The following is a 17,721-nucleotide window of genomic DNA, read 5'->3' as shown; positions in this document are numbered from 1 at the left end:
CAAGGGCCTCAGGAAGTGACTGAGATAGACCAATTTTTAAAAGTTAATGGATTACCAAAACTATCTCAGGAGAAGAGAACAATCTTGAATTACAGAATAACACAACAGGAAATTGAGGGTGCCATTCAGAATATGCAACTAGGCAAATCTCCAGGCCCAGATGGACTTACCTCCAAGTACTATAAGACATTAAAAGACTATTTGATACAACCACTAATGGAGGTTTGTAACCAGATTATGGAGGGGAGGAGGGCACCGGAAACGTGGAAAGAAGCCTTCATCACATTGATACCTAAACTGGAAACTGAAAAGACTCAACTTAAGAACTACCATCCCATCTCACTCCTAAATGTGGATTACAAAATTTTCGCAGATATTTTGGCAAGTAGACTTTAAAAAGTGCTAAATGAAGTAATTCATAAGGACCAGGCAGGCTTTCTCCCAGGTAGACATTTGTTTGATAACACCAGGAACATTATTGACATTTTGGAACTTTTGCAAACTAACATTAATACTAAAGCAGTGTTAATTTTCATTGATGCGGAGAAGGCCTTTGACAACATTTCTTGGAAGTTTATGAAGAAAAATTTGGAAGGGATGGGAGTGGGACGGGGGTTTGAAAATGGCATAGAAGCAATCTATTCAGAGCAAAAAGCTAAATTGATAGTGAACAATGTGGTGACAGAAGAGTTTAAAATTGAAAAAGGAACACGACAGGGGTGCCCTCTTTCCCCTCTTTTATTTATCTCAGTCCTGGAGGTGCTTTTGAATATGGTTAGGGAGGACCGGTTGGTGCAAGGAATACAGGTCGGAGTGAAACAATATAAACTGAAAGCTTTTGCAGATGACTTGGTTTTAACACTACAGGAGCCAGAACCCAGTACAAAAAGAGTTTTAGAACTGGTTCAGGAGTTTGGTCGGGTGGCGGGATTCAAGTTGAATAAGCAAAAAACTAAAGTTTTGGGGGAAAACTTGACACCTTTAGAAACAGATGGGTTTCAGAAGGAAACAGAATTAAATGTGGTCAAAAAAGTGAAATACCTAGGGGTTAATTTGTCTTCCAAAAACTTGAATTTATTTAAAGATAATTACGAAAAATGTTGGTCAGAAGTTAAAAAAGGATTTAGAAACTTGGTCAAGATTGAAACTTTCCTTGTTGGGTCGAATTGCAGCTATAAAGATGAATGTATTGCCAAAGATGTTTTTGTTTCAAACCCTACAGATTGTGGACAGAGTGGAATGTTTTGGTAAATGGCAGAAGGATATTTCTAAGTTTGTTTGGCAGGGCAAAAAGCCCCGAATAAAATTTAAAATACTAACTGATGCAAAAGAAAGAGGGGGGTTTGCCCTGCCAGACTTAAGGTTATATTACGAAGCTGCAGCTTTCTGCTGGATGAAGGATTGGTTACTCTTAGAGAACACTGATGTCCTAGATCTGGAAGGGTTTAATAATTCTTTAGGATGGCATGCATATTTGTGGAACGACAAGGTAAAGACTCATAAAATGTTTAAAAACCATATTGTCAGAAAAGCAATATTTATGGTCTGGACAAAATACAAAGACTTATTAGAAGGTAAGACCCCGAGGTGGTTATCACCAGCGGAGGCCAAGGCTCGAAGAAAACCCAATATGGAGGCCGGCTGGCCGAAATATGGGGAAATAATAGAAAAAATTGGAGACAATTGGAGGCTGCAGAGCTATGAAAAACTAAAGAATAAGGTGCAAGACTGGTTTCATTATGCTCAAATTCAAGAGGTTTTTAAGTTGGACAAAAAAGCAGGATTCCAGGCGGAAAAATCAAAACTAGAGACAGAATTGTTAGAACCAAAGACTAAGGTACTTTCGAGAATGTATAACCTGCTGCTTAAATGGAACACTCAGGATGAGACTGTCAAATCAGCCATGATAAAATGGGCTCAGGACATTGGGTACAACATTATGTTTGAAGACTGGGAAAGGTTATGGACCACTGGTATGAAATTCACGGCATGTAATGCCTTGAAATAAAATATTATGAAAATGATATACAGGTGGTACATGACCCCAGTCAAGCTTGCTAAGATATATCATTTGTCTGATAATAAATGTTGGAAATGTAAGGAGGCTGAAGGGACATTCTTTCACCTCTGGTGGGCCTGTCCAAAAGTGAAGGCCTTCTGGGAAATGATCTATAATGAGTTAAAAAAGGTGTTTAAGTACACCTTCCCTAAGAAACCAGAGGCCTTCCTCCTGGGCATTGTCGGCCAGAAGGTGTTAAAGAAGGATAGAACTTTTTTTATGTACGCAACGACAGCAGCAAGAATTCTCATCACAAAATACTGGAAGACACAGGATTTACCCACACTGGAAGAGTGGCAGACGCAATTGATGGACTATATGGAACTGGTTGAAATGACTGGCAGAATCCGAGATTTGGGAGAAGAAACAATGGAGGAGGATTGGAAAAAATTTAAGGATTACTTACAAAAATTTTATAAGTTATATGAATGTTAAGAATTTGCATGATTTGGAAAATCTAGCTTCAGCAATAAGATTTAATGGTATGGGAAATTAAGTTATATTAATGAAAGGACTAATGTTTAAAACAACACTACATTTGTTTTAGAGTAAAAGTAAATTGATAATAAGTATTTTAAACCTAAAATATAATTACCTGAAAGAACAAAAGAACGCATGAAACAAGGTTATAATTTGCTGATATTTTTATTGTAAAGAATGCATGGTGAGGGAGACGTGGGGGAGTCCGGTTGGTTATGGAAAAATGTTTTGGAAGGATGATTTTCTTTTTCTTTCTTTTTTTTCTTTTTCTGTTATCTCTTTATATATCTGACTTAGTATCTGTATCTGGAAAAAAAATGCAATAAAAATATTTTTTTAAAAAATGAAATGGAAAATAAACATGTGACCCAAGCTAAAGGTGCACCTCTTTATCCTGACCTTTGACACCTGAGAAACAGACCTTAGGTGTAACATTTAACTCTGGATTATTATTATTAGATAGATAGATGATAGATAGATAGATAGATAGATAGATAGATAGATAGATAGAGATAGATAGATAGATAGATAGAGATAGATGAGAGAGAGATTATATAGATGATGGAAAGAAAGAAAGAAAGAAAGAAAGAAAGAAAGAAAGAAAGAAAGAAAGAAAGAAAAGAAACGAAACTATTGGCTCTAACCCCAGAGATTTGCTAATAATTGTATCAACCAAAAAGAGGAAATGATAGCCTCTCCAAAATTATTTAGTCTTCTTCAGGCCTTTGAAGCAAATGTGTGAAAGAATAGTGAGGTCACACATTCAATTCCTGCAACCTAGATCACTGTCTGCATAGAAAACTTGCATGCATTTAGTTTGGAGTCCTGAACAGAGCTTCAAATTATGGTCAGTAGAATACAGGTAGAAGCATCATCATCATCATCATGGACTGCATTGTTAGGCTTCTGATCTTACGGAGTTTTCCACAATATTTGGACTTACACTTTTCTGCAGCAATATACACCTTGCAAATTGCTTCGGACAAACTCCTTTGTCCAAAAACACATCATCCTTATGGAGTTGCAACCATAATTACTGCATACAGAGTTGGTCTGAGTTTTGGGTCCTGTGGAACAGCAAAATGAATTTATTTATTTTAAAGCCATTTTGTACACCTGATTAGGTCTACTTAAAGCATACATTATAAGTAAAACCCAAATCTCTTCCCTCTCTCTCTCTCTCTCTCTCTCTCTCTCTCTCCCTCTCTCTCTCCCCTAAGTTTAATCTCTTCTCTCTCTCTCTCTCTCTCTCTCTCTCTCTCTCTCACTCTCTCTCTCCCCCCCTAAGTTTGTATACCCATTTTGCAGTTGTGTTACATAAGCAAAATCATATTCAACAAGCAAAAAAATTACAACTCTCCACTCTGGAGATAACTTCACCCTTGTGATAATAACACTTCCCACACAAAAATGGTGAACATTTCTATAAAGAGGAAATACAAAATTATTAATATTATTTGAGTATCATTGTAGCACCCTGCTTGTGGTTAACGCTTAGCTGGAATGAAATATTCAACGCAGCAATAGAGAATTTAAAATAATTATTTATTTGTCAGACAAATAAATGAGAGGCACAGTGGTATATGGTTACCAAGCTCTGGCCTGGCCTCCTGCCATTATGGCCAGCACTTATATTCCCTTAATCCAGCCCCCTTTGCTCCTCCTTGGGCTGCCTCTGTCCAATCAGCCTGGTTGGATTTCCTATTGGCTGATTGCTATAACCAATCACAAAAAGATACACCCATATCCTTCTGTCCTTATAAGGAACACAAACAGCTATATATTGTTACATCTATAAATGACAAATAAGTAGTAATATATCTTACATGTGTCTCAACAAGGAATCTTAATTACCAGCTCACCTCTTGCCCTCCCTGCCCTATTGCCTTCTAAAACAAATGGTTAATCTTAAATTTTTATCTTAAACATATGTCAAGGATCTTGAGTTTCACATCAACATTGAAAGATATCCTTCATTTGAAGGTTTCTAAACAAATGTCTGACAGCTAATATATCAGGACAGCATTTGATGGCGTCTTCTTGTCTGGCAAGAGGCTGGACTGGTGGCTGACTTAATTTCAAGATAAATACAACTCTTCTAGCATTTGTTAAATCCTTTGCATAATTACATTTAAGCCAACATATTTAATACACAACACAGATAGCCTCTTAAAAGGAATAAGGCCTTTTTAAAGTAGAGAGAGAAAGAAAGAAAAGGACTCAGTTTAAAACAGTTTCAGAAGAAGCCTCCTCCCCTTCAGCAAGCTGCTTTTCCCATTATCTGTTTAAGGAAGAAACAGCTTTAAAAAGACTTCCCAGCTAGATGCTTTAAAAAGACTTCCCAGCTAGATGCTTTTTTCTCCCATTTGCCTCTGGCCTTAGAAAATACAGCTCAAGGTTTAAGAGAGGCCCATGGTATCATTTTACTATTTGCCCATTCCTAATTATATTTATCTCTGCCTTTGTTCAGTGTCATTACTCAGTCTGTAATTTCAGCTTTTACGACTTTGAGAATTGCTTTCTGCTATCAATCAAAAAGGGGCCCCTTGTCTTAGGAGAATGGCCAAGGTTTTCTCTGCCTGGCATTGAAACATTTGAAAATCTTTTAGGCTCTCTCTAATATACAAGTCCTGATCAAACATTAATAAAATGCAGGCTTATGCCTGATGCCTCATTCCCCCCTTTCAAGCTCAAGGACCTTCGTCCCAAGTGTCCTTGATAGCTTGACCTTCATCATATTCCTGAGGTAAAGCTCTGTATAGGGCCATGATATGAGGTAGAGTTTCATTTGAAACCATCTTGCTAATTGTACTTCTAAAACATGAAATGATACATGGCATCATACATAAAACCATTACCACTACTGTCAAGAAAAACAAGCAAGACAATAGTATCCCTTTGAGTCCTGTGACATTAGGTAACCAATTGGTGAGCCATCCCATATCCCATCCTTCCCATGTTTGTACTGGGACATGTGCTATATTCTCCATCTTTGTGGCCAACACACGGATTGCCTCACCATTATCTGAAATGTTAAAGCAACAGGCATTCCCTGTCAAGTTCAAGACTCCACATAGGCCTCCCTGCTTGGCAAGTACATAATCCATTCCCATTTTCAGCTGCAAAATGGCGGCTCTACTTTCATCCAATTGTTGTGCAATAAGTCTCAAACTCCGGGCCGTTGCATTGGTTACAAGTTCCACTACTGCTTGCAATCGAATTATTCTGTTTAGATTATAAATAGGATCCCGTGCCCCTTGTATGAGCTCACCAGGATTCCAGGAGGCAGGATCATAATAGGCTATAATGCGCTCTGGTGGCCAATCATCAGTACCGCTCCAACTTTGGGTACTTCCTCCTGCTATATGAGAAATATCAGCGTTTCTTCGTGTACGCTTGGGCAAATTAGTGGGCATAATCCACATTGGTGGCAATACCCATCCCAGGAAACAAGTCCCACTCCATTTGGAGGGGAGTTTCTTGTATGCCCATTCTCCACATATCCACCACAACCATCGTGTCTGAGGTCTTTGGTACGTGGAGTACAGAAGGCGAAATAGCAAAAGAGGTAGAGAGTTCACAGTGCAGTATGTTAGATTGCCTTTTTCTGTCACAGTTATGTTCCATACCACTTTCCATGCATGAATAAAAGGAGGTGCACAGGGCAAGGCATCCCGAGTTCGATAGGTAGTATCGTGTGCCCAGGTATTCTTAATATTATCCCAAGTATAGTGACAATGAGAAGAGCCTATCATGGTAGAATCAGCTGCATCTGATGATTTATGTACACAGAATTCCCCTTGTACAGGTATAACTCGTAATGGTTTAGTTGAGTTCCATCCGGGAAAATTCTGTACTTCTGTCTGGTGTGGTATTTCGCTTACCATACCAATGGCATCTAATGGTATCGGTAATAAGGGCATACCTCCCTCTGAATCATCTGGCCCAAGAGAGCAAACAAGGCAATTGGTCCTATTTGCAACATTGGCTACCATTTCAGCTAAACCTACCCACATATTGTGGTCATGGTGGAATCCATATTTAGTCAATTTGGCCAGATTCAAGGACCCTTCCCCTTCCCAAGGGATCAGGATTAATAATAGAATCATGTTGATGTCTAGCATATGCATTCCTTCCACAAAAGATTACCTTATAGTGATAGCAAATAAATATTAGTCCCAATATAATTCCCCCAGTGACAGAAATGGGGAACCACCAAGACCAAAACATATATCCCGAGGATCCCCAATGAGTAATATCTCTGATAATTGTTCCACAAGGGGGTGGGCAGTCAATCAATTGTATAAGAGAATCTTTCCTTTCACAATCGCTGGTTCAGATGCTCCTCAAGCTTCAGGCGTGCGCAGGTCAGCCAGCTTCCAGGTTGTGGCTGCAGCAGGCCGGTCGTCTAATGTTGCCCGTGACCTAGCCCGTTCCCGGTAGGGCTAGATACAGGGGTTTTTGGAGAGAGTCAGTTTAAGAGGATTAGAGGGGTCACCTTTGCACGTCCAACTGCCTTCGGACTTCTTCAAACGGGAGTGATGAATCCAGGGGGTCACCTCAGCTACCTTCACCGCTGTTGGAGTAGAGAGCAAGACGGTGTAAGGTCCACGCCACTTAGGTGCAAGTGGATCACGTTTCCACTCTTTCACCCATACGCTATCGCCAGCCTGGAACTGATGAATCGGCTCGGCAATGCTGCACGGCGTGCGCTCGAGGACCCACCTGTTAAGAGAAACAAAAACACGGGAGAGAGATTGCACTTGTCCCTGTGTCACATGGTCTCCTATTTGTTTAAGATCAGCTGGAATATCCTGAACAAAGGAGGGCGGTCTCCCATACAGGAGCTCAAAAGGTGACAACTTAAGTCTTTTTGTGGGTGCACACCGAACACGAAACAGTGTTATGGGTAACACATCTACCCATCCCAATCCCGTTTCCTGGGTTAATTTTGCCAATTGGGTTTTCAGAGTCCGATTCATTCTTTCAGTTTTCCCTGAACTCTGAGGCCTATAGGCTGCATGCAGTCTCCATTTCACTTGTAGGACTCGACATACTTCTTGTACTACTTGATCAATGAACGCTGGCCCATTGTCACTTCCAATGCATCTAGGTAATCCAAACCTCGGGATCAATTCAGTGAGGAGTCTCTTAGTTACCTCTCGTGCCTTTTCAGTTCGGGTGGGAAAAGCTTCAACCCATCCGGTAAGAGTATCTACAAACACAAGGAGATACTTGAATCCCTTAGAAGGGACCAGTTCTGTGAAGTCCACAATTAGGCTTTCCATGGGGACATATCCCACATGTTGGATTCCAGGGGGTTGTACCGGTCCCTGCCTGGGATTGTTTTTAGCACAAAGAACACATTTCTGTGAAATGCAAGTTGCTAATTGTGATAGGTTAATAATATACAACTTCCGACTGAGACTCTCTCTGGTTGCAGTACCGCCAAGGTGAGTAGATTCATGATAATTTCTTACAATTGTGCCTGCTAGATGATGAGGTACATAAATCCTATTGTCTGGCAGGATCATCCAACCGTCCTTCACAACTGCTCCTTCCTGTTCAGCCCACTTCCTCTCTTCTGGGGTATAGTGAGGTTTAACTTCTTCTGGAGCTACCTCTGGTATGAGGGCTGCTATAAATCCTCCCACAGGCTTTTGGGCTGCCTCTCGGGCTGCTTTGTCAGCAGCATGATTTCCTCTGGTTATTGGATCCCTTCCTCGTCCATGACCTTTGCAGTGCATTACAGCAATCTGTTCTGGAGCCCATACTGCTTCTAACAGGATTTCTACTTCAGGTCCATATTTCAAGGCCTTCCCGTGGGCTCCTATTAGACCTCTTTCTTTCCATAGAGCACCATGTGCATGCAGGGTTAAGAAGGCATATTTAGAATCAGTATAGATGTTTGCCTTACATCCGGCTGCCAATTGCAGAGCTCTAGTTAAACCTATAAGTTCAGCTTTTTGTGCTGAGGTGCCAGCAGGCAAAGCTTCAGCTTCCACTACTTCCTCATTGGTGACCACAGCATATCCTGCTCGTCTGGCACCTTCATGCAGGTAACTGCTACCATCAGTATAATATACAACATCTGGATTTTTCAATGGTTCATCTTTCAGATCGGGTCTACTGGAATAAACTTCATCCATTATTTGGAGACAATCATGTGATTCTTCATCATCTACCTCTGGTAGGGGCAGCAAAGTCGCTGGATTGAGCATATTCACTACTCGTAGATGAATCCTGGGATTTTCACACAATAGGCCTTGGTACCTAGCCATCCTTGGGTTCGTTAGCCAATAACTACCCTTATATTCCATGAGTGTCAGAACAGCATGAGGTACATTCACATACATCGTCTGGCCGAAGGTAAATTTATCAGCTTCTTTGACAAGGCTGGCAGTGGCCGCTACTGCCCTTAGGCATGGAGGCCATCCTTTTGCTACTGAGTCCAATTGTTTTGACAAATAAGCTACTGGACGGTTCCAACTTCCTAATCTCTGGGTCAGGACTGCCGCTGCAATCCCATTCTGTTCATGTACATACAGCTGAAAGGGTTTTTCCGAATTAGGCAGTCCAAGGGCTGGGGCCTCCATAAGTCGTTGTTTGATAACTAAAAAGGCTTGTTGCTGCTCAGGTCCCCATACAAATGGGTCCTTTTCTGCACCTCGAGTGCTTTCATGTAAGGGTTTGGCCAGACTGCTGAAATCAGGTATCCATAGTCTACAAAACCCTGCTGTTCCCAGGAATCCTCTGAGTTGTTTCCTTGTGGTAGGTTCCTTGATAAGGCAAATAGCTTCTTTCCTCTCTGGCCTCAATGCTCGTTGTTGGTGTGAGATGTCAAAGCCCAAATATTTGACCTTTTCTAAACATAACTGTGCCTTTTTCTGGGAAACTCGGTAGCCAGCTTGCCAGAGCAAGTGGAGCAGTTCCTCTGTACCTTCTTTACAGGTATCAAAATCCTTTGCTGCTAGTATAAGGTCATCTACATATTGCAGAACCACCTTTTCTCCAGGTATTGAGGGGTAACTTGTTAGATCCTTCGCCAAGGCAGTGCCAAATAAAGTTGGGGAATTTTTGAATCCCTGGGGCAATCTTGTCCAAGTTAGCTGGCCTTTTGTTCCTGTTAAAGGGTCTTCCCACTGGAAGGCAAATATAGGTTGGCTCTGTGGTGCCAGCCGGCAACAGAAGAATGCATCTTTCAAGTCCAATACAGTAAAAAATGTTGCTTCTGGTGGGATCAAACTCAGCAGGGTGTATGGGTTTGGTACATTTGGGTGCAAGGTCTCGATAGCCTGGTTTACGAGCCTCAAGTCCTGCACTGGCCTGTATTCATCTGTCCCAGGTTTTCGAACAGGCAAAAGGGGTGTGTTCCACTCTGATTGGCAGGGCTTAAGCAGACCATATTTTAATAGGCGGTCCAAATGTTTCTGGATGCCCTCTGCTGCTCGCCGGGGTAAAGGATATTGCTTTACAGATACAGGGGTAGCCATAGGTTTTAAGGTTACTACAATTGGAGCTATATTCTTGGCCATTCCTGGTGGGCTATTTTCGGCCCATACTCCTGGTGGCACCTGTAGAGTTTGGAGGAGCTTGTTTAACTCTGTATCCAATGTAGGTTGGACTTGCAGGGCTGACATTAGGCGCCATGATTGTTCCTTAGGTACTGAGAGGGAAATTATTCCTGCTGCCTTTGATGGCAATTTCATTTCTGGACCTCGAGGAGTGAAGGTGATTTGGGCCTGCAATTTGGACAGCATATCTCTACCTAAGAGAGGTATTGGACACTCAGGTATATACAAAAACTGATGGGTTAAACGATGTCCCCCAATCTGGCATTCCAAAGGTTGGAGGAAAGACCTCTTAGCTGACTGACCAGTGGCACTTTTAATGACTACACTTTTGGATGCCTTTTTCTGCAATAGTTCTGGGAGTACTGAGTATTCAGCCCCAGTATCAATCATAAAGTCTATTAAATGGCTTCCTAATTGAATCGTGACCGTGGGCTCCTGGAGGCCTAACTTTATGGAGTCCGGTCTTTCCTAGTCTTGGGTAAAATCCTCCTCTGCCAGTCCAATGACATTGTCCCTACTCCGTCCTTGTCCAGGTCTCTGATATCTTCCATCTCGAATCATTCCCCGTCCCCGTCCCTGGTTTCTTGGGCCGGAGCCTGGGCCTGGGCCTGGGCCTGGGCGTACTTCTTCCAACCTCAGGGGTTCAGGACACTCCCGCTTCCAATGACCCTCCTTCTTGCAATTTGCACATTGATTCCTTCCCAGTGGTGGATTCCTTCCCCGCCCTCTTCCTCCATTTAAGGGGCGGTAGTCTTGCTTCACTGCTGTGGCTAGCATTACCATCTTTTCCTTCTGCCACTTCTTCTTCTCTTGTTTCTCAGCCTCATCCCTATTCCGATAAACTCGGCGTGCAATGGCCATAATTTGGCTCATCAGCATCCCTTCCCATCCTTCTGATTTCTGAATTTTCTTACGAATGTCAGAAGCGCACTGGGCCACAAATGTAGCAGTAATCATTCTGCTGTTTTCAGGGGCTTCAGGGTCAAAAGGAGTCCATATACGATAGGCTTCTTGCAGCCTCTCTAAAAAGTCTCCTGGACTCTCATTTGGTTTCTGTTCTACTTCTGAGACTTTAGACATATTAGTGGGCTTCTGGCATGCCCTGCGGATACCTTGCACAAGCGTCTGGCGGTAGGTGGTAAGCCTGGCCAGGTGAATTACATTGTTTGGATCCCAATTAGGATCTTCCAAGGGAAAGTTGTCTTGGAGATGACGGTCAATATTAAAAATATTTCCCACTCTGGCCTGCTCACGCAAATATATCTGTGCCTTTTCAATTATGTCTCTCCTTTCCTCAGTGGTGAACAGAGTATTCAGGAGCTGGCGGCAATCTGTCCAAGTAGGACTATGAGTATTTATTATTGAAGTCACCAAGTCCATCATAGCCTGAGGTTTTTCTGCGAAAGATGGGGTGTGTGTTTTCCAATTCATCAGATCTGTAGTCGTGAATGGAATATATTGCAGGGTCGAAGTTCGAGGTGGCCTTGGTCCAGGTAGCCCGTTAACCAGCACAGGCTCCTCAAGTGCATCAAATACTCTTCTGAGAGGGGCTACTACGTGATCTTTCTCTTCGCTTTGCTCTAGGGGCCTTAAATCATAGGGGATGGTATTTGTCCCAAGGCGTTCTTTTAGCAGCTTTATACGCCTGGCTGTATTGCTTGCTGACCGATTAAGGTCTCCCTGTAACTTCTGTAATAATTCTCTAGGATTTGGATGTACAGGAGTTTGGGGTAGGCAATCAGTTGTTTCACTAAAAGAGACTGTAGATGGAGTTCTACTGGGACTCACAGATGGAATAACCACTTCTGCTTGGGCTTTATTATAGGACTCCAATGCCTCCTGAAGATATTTATCATAATCTATCAAGGAATCAAGTTCTGTGACTCCAGCCCCATTATTCATTCCACTTTCTTGCCTTGGGGTTACAACTGGTGGAGGGTTTGGATTAGGCTCCCTTCGATGTGGAGCATAAGGTGGAGGTGGAAGCAGCTCTTCCTCTGGTCCCTCAAAAATGGGTTTGAGTTTATTTGGCAAGATTCCTTTTCTAGCTTCGGCTTTTACAGCCAATAATTTGCATCGTTGGACTTTGCATTCCCTTATCCATGGAGGATTTTTATTTAATGTGCTCAGCCAGGAATCTATATATGAAAATTGTTCTGGGCACCCTCCAATTTCTTTGGCGATGTTAGACCAAAGTTTGCTTACTAAATTTATATCAAAAGTTCCCTGAGATGGCCATCCAGTATTTTGCTTCGGCCACTCTAATTCACATAACGTTCTCAGGCGCTCTGGCGTCATTTTGACTCCATACGCCCCTGAGAAGGCTTTCTTAAAATTATTTAACATACATTCAAGAGGTGTATTTTCCCCTTTTGAACCCCCAACTCCCATTGTATGGCCCTGTGAAGTATCCACTCAGTCACTCACACACACGCTTCGTGGGGTTTCTTGCCCAGATGGAGTCGCCTCACTGGGAACCGAAGTACTACCCACTCCACACTCAGGTCAGCTACAGATTGCTCTGTACTTTCTCACACATACAATGCGCTGGATACTTCACCACACACTACCTCCCAACTTCCCCTTTTCCCCCACCAGACCACCATCTGATATACCCAACCACCTAGCGTACTCAGTTCCCACTTACTGAGACGCAGAAGTTTGATCAAGACTTCTCTTCCTCCCAATTAATTGGAGGGCCAAAAATCCCTTTGTGCACTTACCCCTGGTTGGTTCCGTTTCCCCCCGGTCCGTCGCCGCCAGTGAGCAGGGTATCAGACAGACGAGACTTCTGCGTTCCCCCTGGAAAAATTTACCAGTGCGCGCTTGGGTAAGCAGTTTAGAGATCCTCTCTCTTGTACCCTGCTCAGTAGAGCGAAGGGGCTGCGTTCCAGCAGACCACTTATCCGAGTCACAGGGCACCATAAAATGTAGCACCCTGCTTGTGGTTAACGCTTAGCTGGAATGAAATATTCAACGCAGCAATAGAGAATTTAAAATAATTATTTATTTGTCAGACAAATAAATGAGAGGCACAGTGGTATATGGTTACCAAGCTCTGGCCTGGCCTCCTGCCATTATGGCCAGCACTTATATTCCCTTAATCCAGCCCCCTTTGCTCCTCCTTGGGCTGCCTCTGTCCAATCAGCCTGGTTGGATTTCCTATTGGCTGATTGCTATAACCAATCACAAAAAGATACACCCATATCCTTCTGTCCTTATAAGGAACACAAACAGCTATATATTGTTACATCTATAAATGACAAATAAGTAGTAATATATCTTACATGTGTCTCAACAAGGAATCTTAATTACCAGCTCACCTCTTGCCCTCCCTGCCCTATTGCCTTCTAAAACAAATGGTTAATCTTAAATTTTTATCTTAAACATATGTCAAGGATCTTGAGTTTCACATCAACATTGAAAGATATCCTTCATTTGAAGGTTTCTAAACAAATGTCTGACAGCTAATATATCAGGACAGCATTTGATGGCGTCTTCTTGTCTGGCAAGAGGCTGGACTGGTGGCTGACTTAATTTCAAGATAAATACAACTCTTCTAGCATTTGTTAAATCCTTTGCATAATTACATTTAAGCCAACATATTTAATACACAACACAGATAGCCTCTTAAAAGGAATAAGGCCTTTTTAAAGTAGAGAGAGAAAGAAAGAAAAGGACTCAGTTTAAAACAGTTTCAGAAGAAGCCTCCTCCCCTTCAGCAAGCTGCTTTTCCCATTATCTGTTTAAGGAAGAAACAGCTTTAAAAAGACTTCCCAGCTAGATGCTTTAAAAAGACTTCCCAGCTAGATGCTTTTTTCTCCCATTTGCCTCTGGCCTTAGAAAATACAGCTCAAGGTTTAAGAGAGGCCCATGGTATCATTTTACTATTTGCCCATTCCTAATTATATTTATCTCTGCCTTTGTTCAGTGTCATTACTCAGTCTGTAATTTCAGCTTTTACGACTTTGAGAATTGCTTTCTGCTATCAATCAAAAAGGGGCCCCTTGTCTTAGGAGAATGGCCAAGGTTTTCTCTGCCTGGCATTGAAACATTTGAAAATCTTTTAGGCTCTCTCTAATATACAAGTCCTGATCAAACATTAATAAAATGCAGGCTTATGCCTGATGCCTCATCATCTGAAACGTTTGGAGGAGGGCAACCAAGATGATCAAGGGAGCTGGGTATGTTTAGCTTGGAGAAGAGAAGACCTAGAGGAGATATGTTAACCATCTTCCAATGACTCAAGGGCTGTCACACGGTAGAGGGGGAAAGCTTGTTTTCTCCTGCTCTGGAGGGTAGGAATTGAACCAAAGGCTTCAAGTTACAAGAAAGGAGTTTTGAATACACAGCAGGAAAATCTTTCTGAAAGTAAGTGTTCAGCAGTGGAACGAACTCTCTCGGGAGGTTGTGGACTCTCCTTCCTTGGAGGTTTTTAAGCAAAGGTTGGGGTGGCCATTTGTCTTTAGCTGAGATTCCTGCATTGCAGGGGATTGGACTAGATGACCCTTGGGTCCCTCCCAATTCTATGATACTATTATACTATGAAATCCATGTCTTCAACTTTCTGGCATATTTGTAAGGACAATAAACCCCACTGCCCTTCATGTGCTTTATTCTTCCTGCCAGTTGCAACATGTGTGTTAGCTTTTCAGTGAGGCCTGTATACCATACTAATCTATACCAAGATTTTAAAGTAGCTCTTTTAAGAACTTTCCAGAAGTTCTTGACAACTGTATATGCTACTACCAGAAGAAATCCAATTAAATGTCCTGATTTTGATTTATAAGTAAGTTTGGTAATGTGGTGGGAGTGTAAGGTAATCAAAACCTTTTGGAAAATGATATATAATGAAATGAAAAAGATGTTTAAAATAACCTTTCTTTAAAAACCAGAAGCTTTTTTATTATGAATTATAGCTACCAAATATCAACAGCCTCAGATATGCAGATGACACAACTTTAATGGCTGAAAGTGAGGAGGAATTAAAGAACCTTTTAATGAGGGTGAAAGAGGAGAGCGCAAAATATGATCTGAAGCTTAACATCAAAAAAACTAAGATAATGGCCACTAGTCCCATCACCTCCTGGCAAATAAAAGGGGAAGGCAGTGAGAGATTTTACTTTTTTGGGCTCCATGATTACTGCAGATGGTGACAGCAGTCACAAAATTAAAAGACGCCTGCTTCTTGGGAGGAAAGCGATGACAAACCTAGACAGCATCTTAAAAAGCAGAGACATCACCTTGCCAACAAAGGTCCGTATAGTTAAACCTATGGTTTTCCCAGTAGTGATGTATGGAAGTGAGAGCTGGACCATAAGGAAGGCTGATCGCCAAAGAATTGATACTTTTGAATTATGGTGCTGGAGGAGAGTCTTGAGAGTCCCATGGACTGCAAGAAGCTCAAACCTATCCATTCTGAAGGAAATGAGCCCTGAGTGCTCACTGGAAGGACAAATCCTGAAGCTGAGGCTCCAATACTTTGGTCACCTCATGAGAAGAGAAGACTCCCTGGAAAAGACCCTGATGTTGGGAAAGATGGAGGGCACAAGGAGAAGGAGATGACAGAGGACAAGATGGTTGGACAGTGTTCTTGAAGCTACTAACATGAGTTTGACCAAACTGCGGGAGTCAGTGGAAGACAGGAGTGCCTGGCGTGCTCTGGTCCAGGGGGTCACGAAGAGTCGGGCATGACTAAACAACTGAACAACAACAGGTACCAAGATTCCAAGGGACCAGCAAATAATTTTTATGTACGTGACAACAGCCGCACAGATGTTGCTAGCTCAGAGATAGAAGAGAGAAACAATTCCAACCAAGGAAGAATGGCAAACAAAGTTGATGGACTAGACTGAAATGGCAAAATTAAATGGAAGCTCAGAAACAAAGAGGACAAGAACTTCAGAAAAGAATGAGGAAAATTTATAATAACTTTAGGAGACCATTATAAGCAGATGAAAACATTAGCAAGATTTTAACCACACTTGCAATGTAACAAAAAAGCAAGTTCAGTAATAATTACCTGTTTCATAGCAGCAATATAAACCTCTTCGATTGCTTCCAACATAATGCCTTGTCCAAATGCATTCCTTCTTTATGAGGTTCCTAGCAATTGTGAGTCCTGCGGAACAGCAAAAGAAAAGAGAAAACAAGTTAAAATTAAGCCTTTTTGCGTAACTAATCAGGGCTACTTCAAGCATACGTTAATAAGTAGAACCCAACAATTCCACTCTCCTTTTGGGGGGGGGGCTAACCTTTTATTGTCATTCCGCAGTTGTGCTACATAATCCAACTTGTTATCAACAAACAAAAAAACTACAACTCCATACTCTGGAGATAACTTCACCCTTGCAATAATAATAGTTCCCACAGAATAATGGCAAAGATTTCTATAAATAGGAAATATAAAACTACTACTGTTATTTGGTTATCATGAAATCCACATGTCTTCCACTTGGTGGCATATTTATAAAGACAGTAGACTTTCACTACCCTTCAGCAAAAGTGTCCTTGTGTTTTATTCATCTTGCCAATCATAATGTGTGTGAGCTTTTCCGTGAGGGCTGTATGCCATACTCAACAATACAAAATAAAATAAAATAAAGTAGCCCTTTTAAGAACTTTCCAGAAGCTCTTGATGATTATATATGCTACCACGAGAAGAAATCCAGTTAAAGGTTTGTCAGTAAAGTCCTGACTTTCACTTGTAAATAAGTTCAGTAGTGCCAACTCAAATATTCCACTTGGGGCTGGTTCACACATGCACACAATCTTTGGCAGACAATGGGAATGATGGTATTAGTGTGTGCAAAAAGGACAATGCAGAACAAGCAAGGTGAATCACACCTTCATGTTGCTTCAGATAATTTCAATGGTAAAAATTGTCTATGGCTTGCATGAGTAAAAAGCTGCTAATTCAGTTCACAGAATCTCCTGTTTTAAATATGTGTCCGTACCTAAAGCCCACGCCTTATGATTAAACAATACCACCATCCCCAGTGCAAAATAAATGATATTGAACATCACCGGCATCCTACAAGCAATTGCTGACATGGGAAGAGAAGTAAAGCAAGGTGGAACCCTTGCTCCTGGGTGATGCTGAATCTGTTGTGCTGGAAAATTTCTCCACAGCGTCCTAAACTCCTGGTCTGCAGCTAATTTTAAGCAGTATTTTGTCTCCATGAAGAAGGAATACAACTTACCGCACCCACAGGCTCACTCCTGAACCAAGTCCCAGGCAAAAAGACTTCTCTTACCTTCTTTTCCATAGGGTGAGCAGCCATACTTTCGTATAGCCCTCCCAACAGGCAATGAGTCTTGAACCGGGGACTGTGTCTTTGCTTTCATAAAGCACAGGAGAACAAAATAAGAGGTGCATAGCAGGGGAGAGGGGTTCAGTTCTATGATGGGATTGAGAAGGGAAGCCTTGAGAGGTCAGATTAGCCTCGCCAGCACCACTAGTCTCCAGTTCTTTATCCCTATCATACTTATTGTTTACGAAGCTTGTATAGTGGTACCTCAGGTTACAGACGCTTCAGGTTACAGACGCTTCAGGTTACAGACTCTGCTAACCCAGAAATACTACCTTGGGTTAAGAACTTTGCTTCA

General features: G+C 41.9%; 2 long non-coding RNA genes across 2 annotated transcripts in view; one reads left to right on the top strand and one right to left on the bottom strand.

Annotated features, from left to right (window-relative positions):
• The window catches only part of LOC310702856, a 960,387-nt gene extending 948,662 nt beyond the window's left edge, over positions 1 to 11,725 (top strand). Inside the window, exon 5 of the long non-coding RNA XR_014523710.1 lies at positions 6,831 to 11,725. This is a non-coding gene — a long non-coding RNA (uncharacterized lncRNA). The remainder of the gene's footprint in view (positions 1 to 6,830) is intronic.
• Positions 3,591 to 17,416, bottom strand: LOC310703010. The gene is made up of 3 exons (XR_014523889.1): positions 17,370 to 17,416; positions 16,136 to 16,234; positions 3,591 to 3,606 (listed from the first exon to the last, which is right to left on the bottom strand). It is a non-coding gene; the product is annotated as an uncharacterized lncRNA (long non-coding RNA).
• Positions 17,417 to 17,721: the final 305 nt, after the last annotated feature.

This window comes from Podarcis liolepis (assembly GCF_965112155.1).
Source record: "Podarcis liolepis genome assembly, chromosome: 3".
NCBI lineage: Eukaryota > Metazoa > Chordata > Lepidosauria > Squamata > Lacertidae > Podarcis > Podarcis liolepis.
Note: the sequence above shows the minus strand (reverse complement) of the source record. Positions and strands in the feature narration are given on the sequence as shown.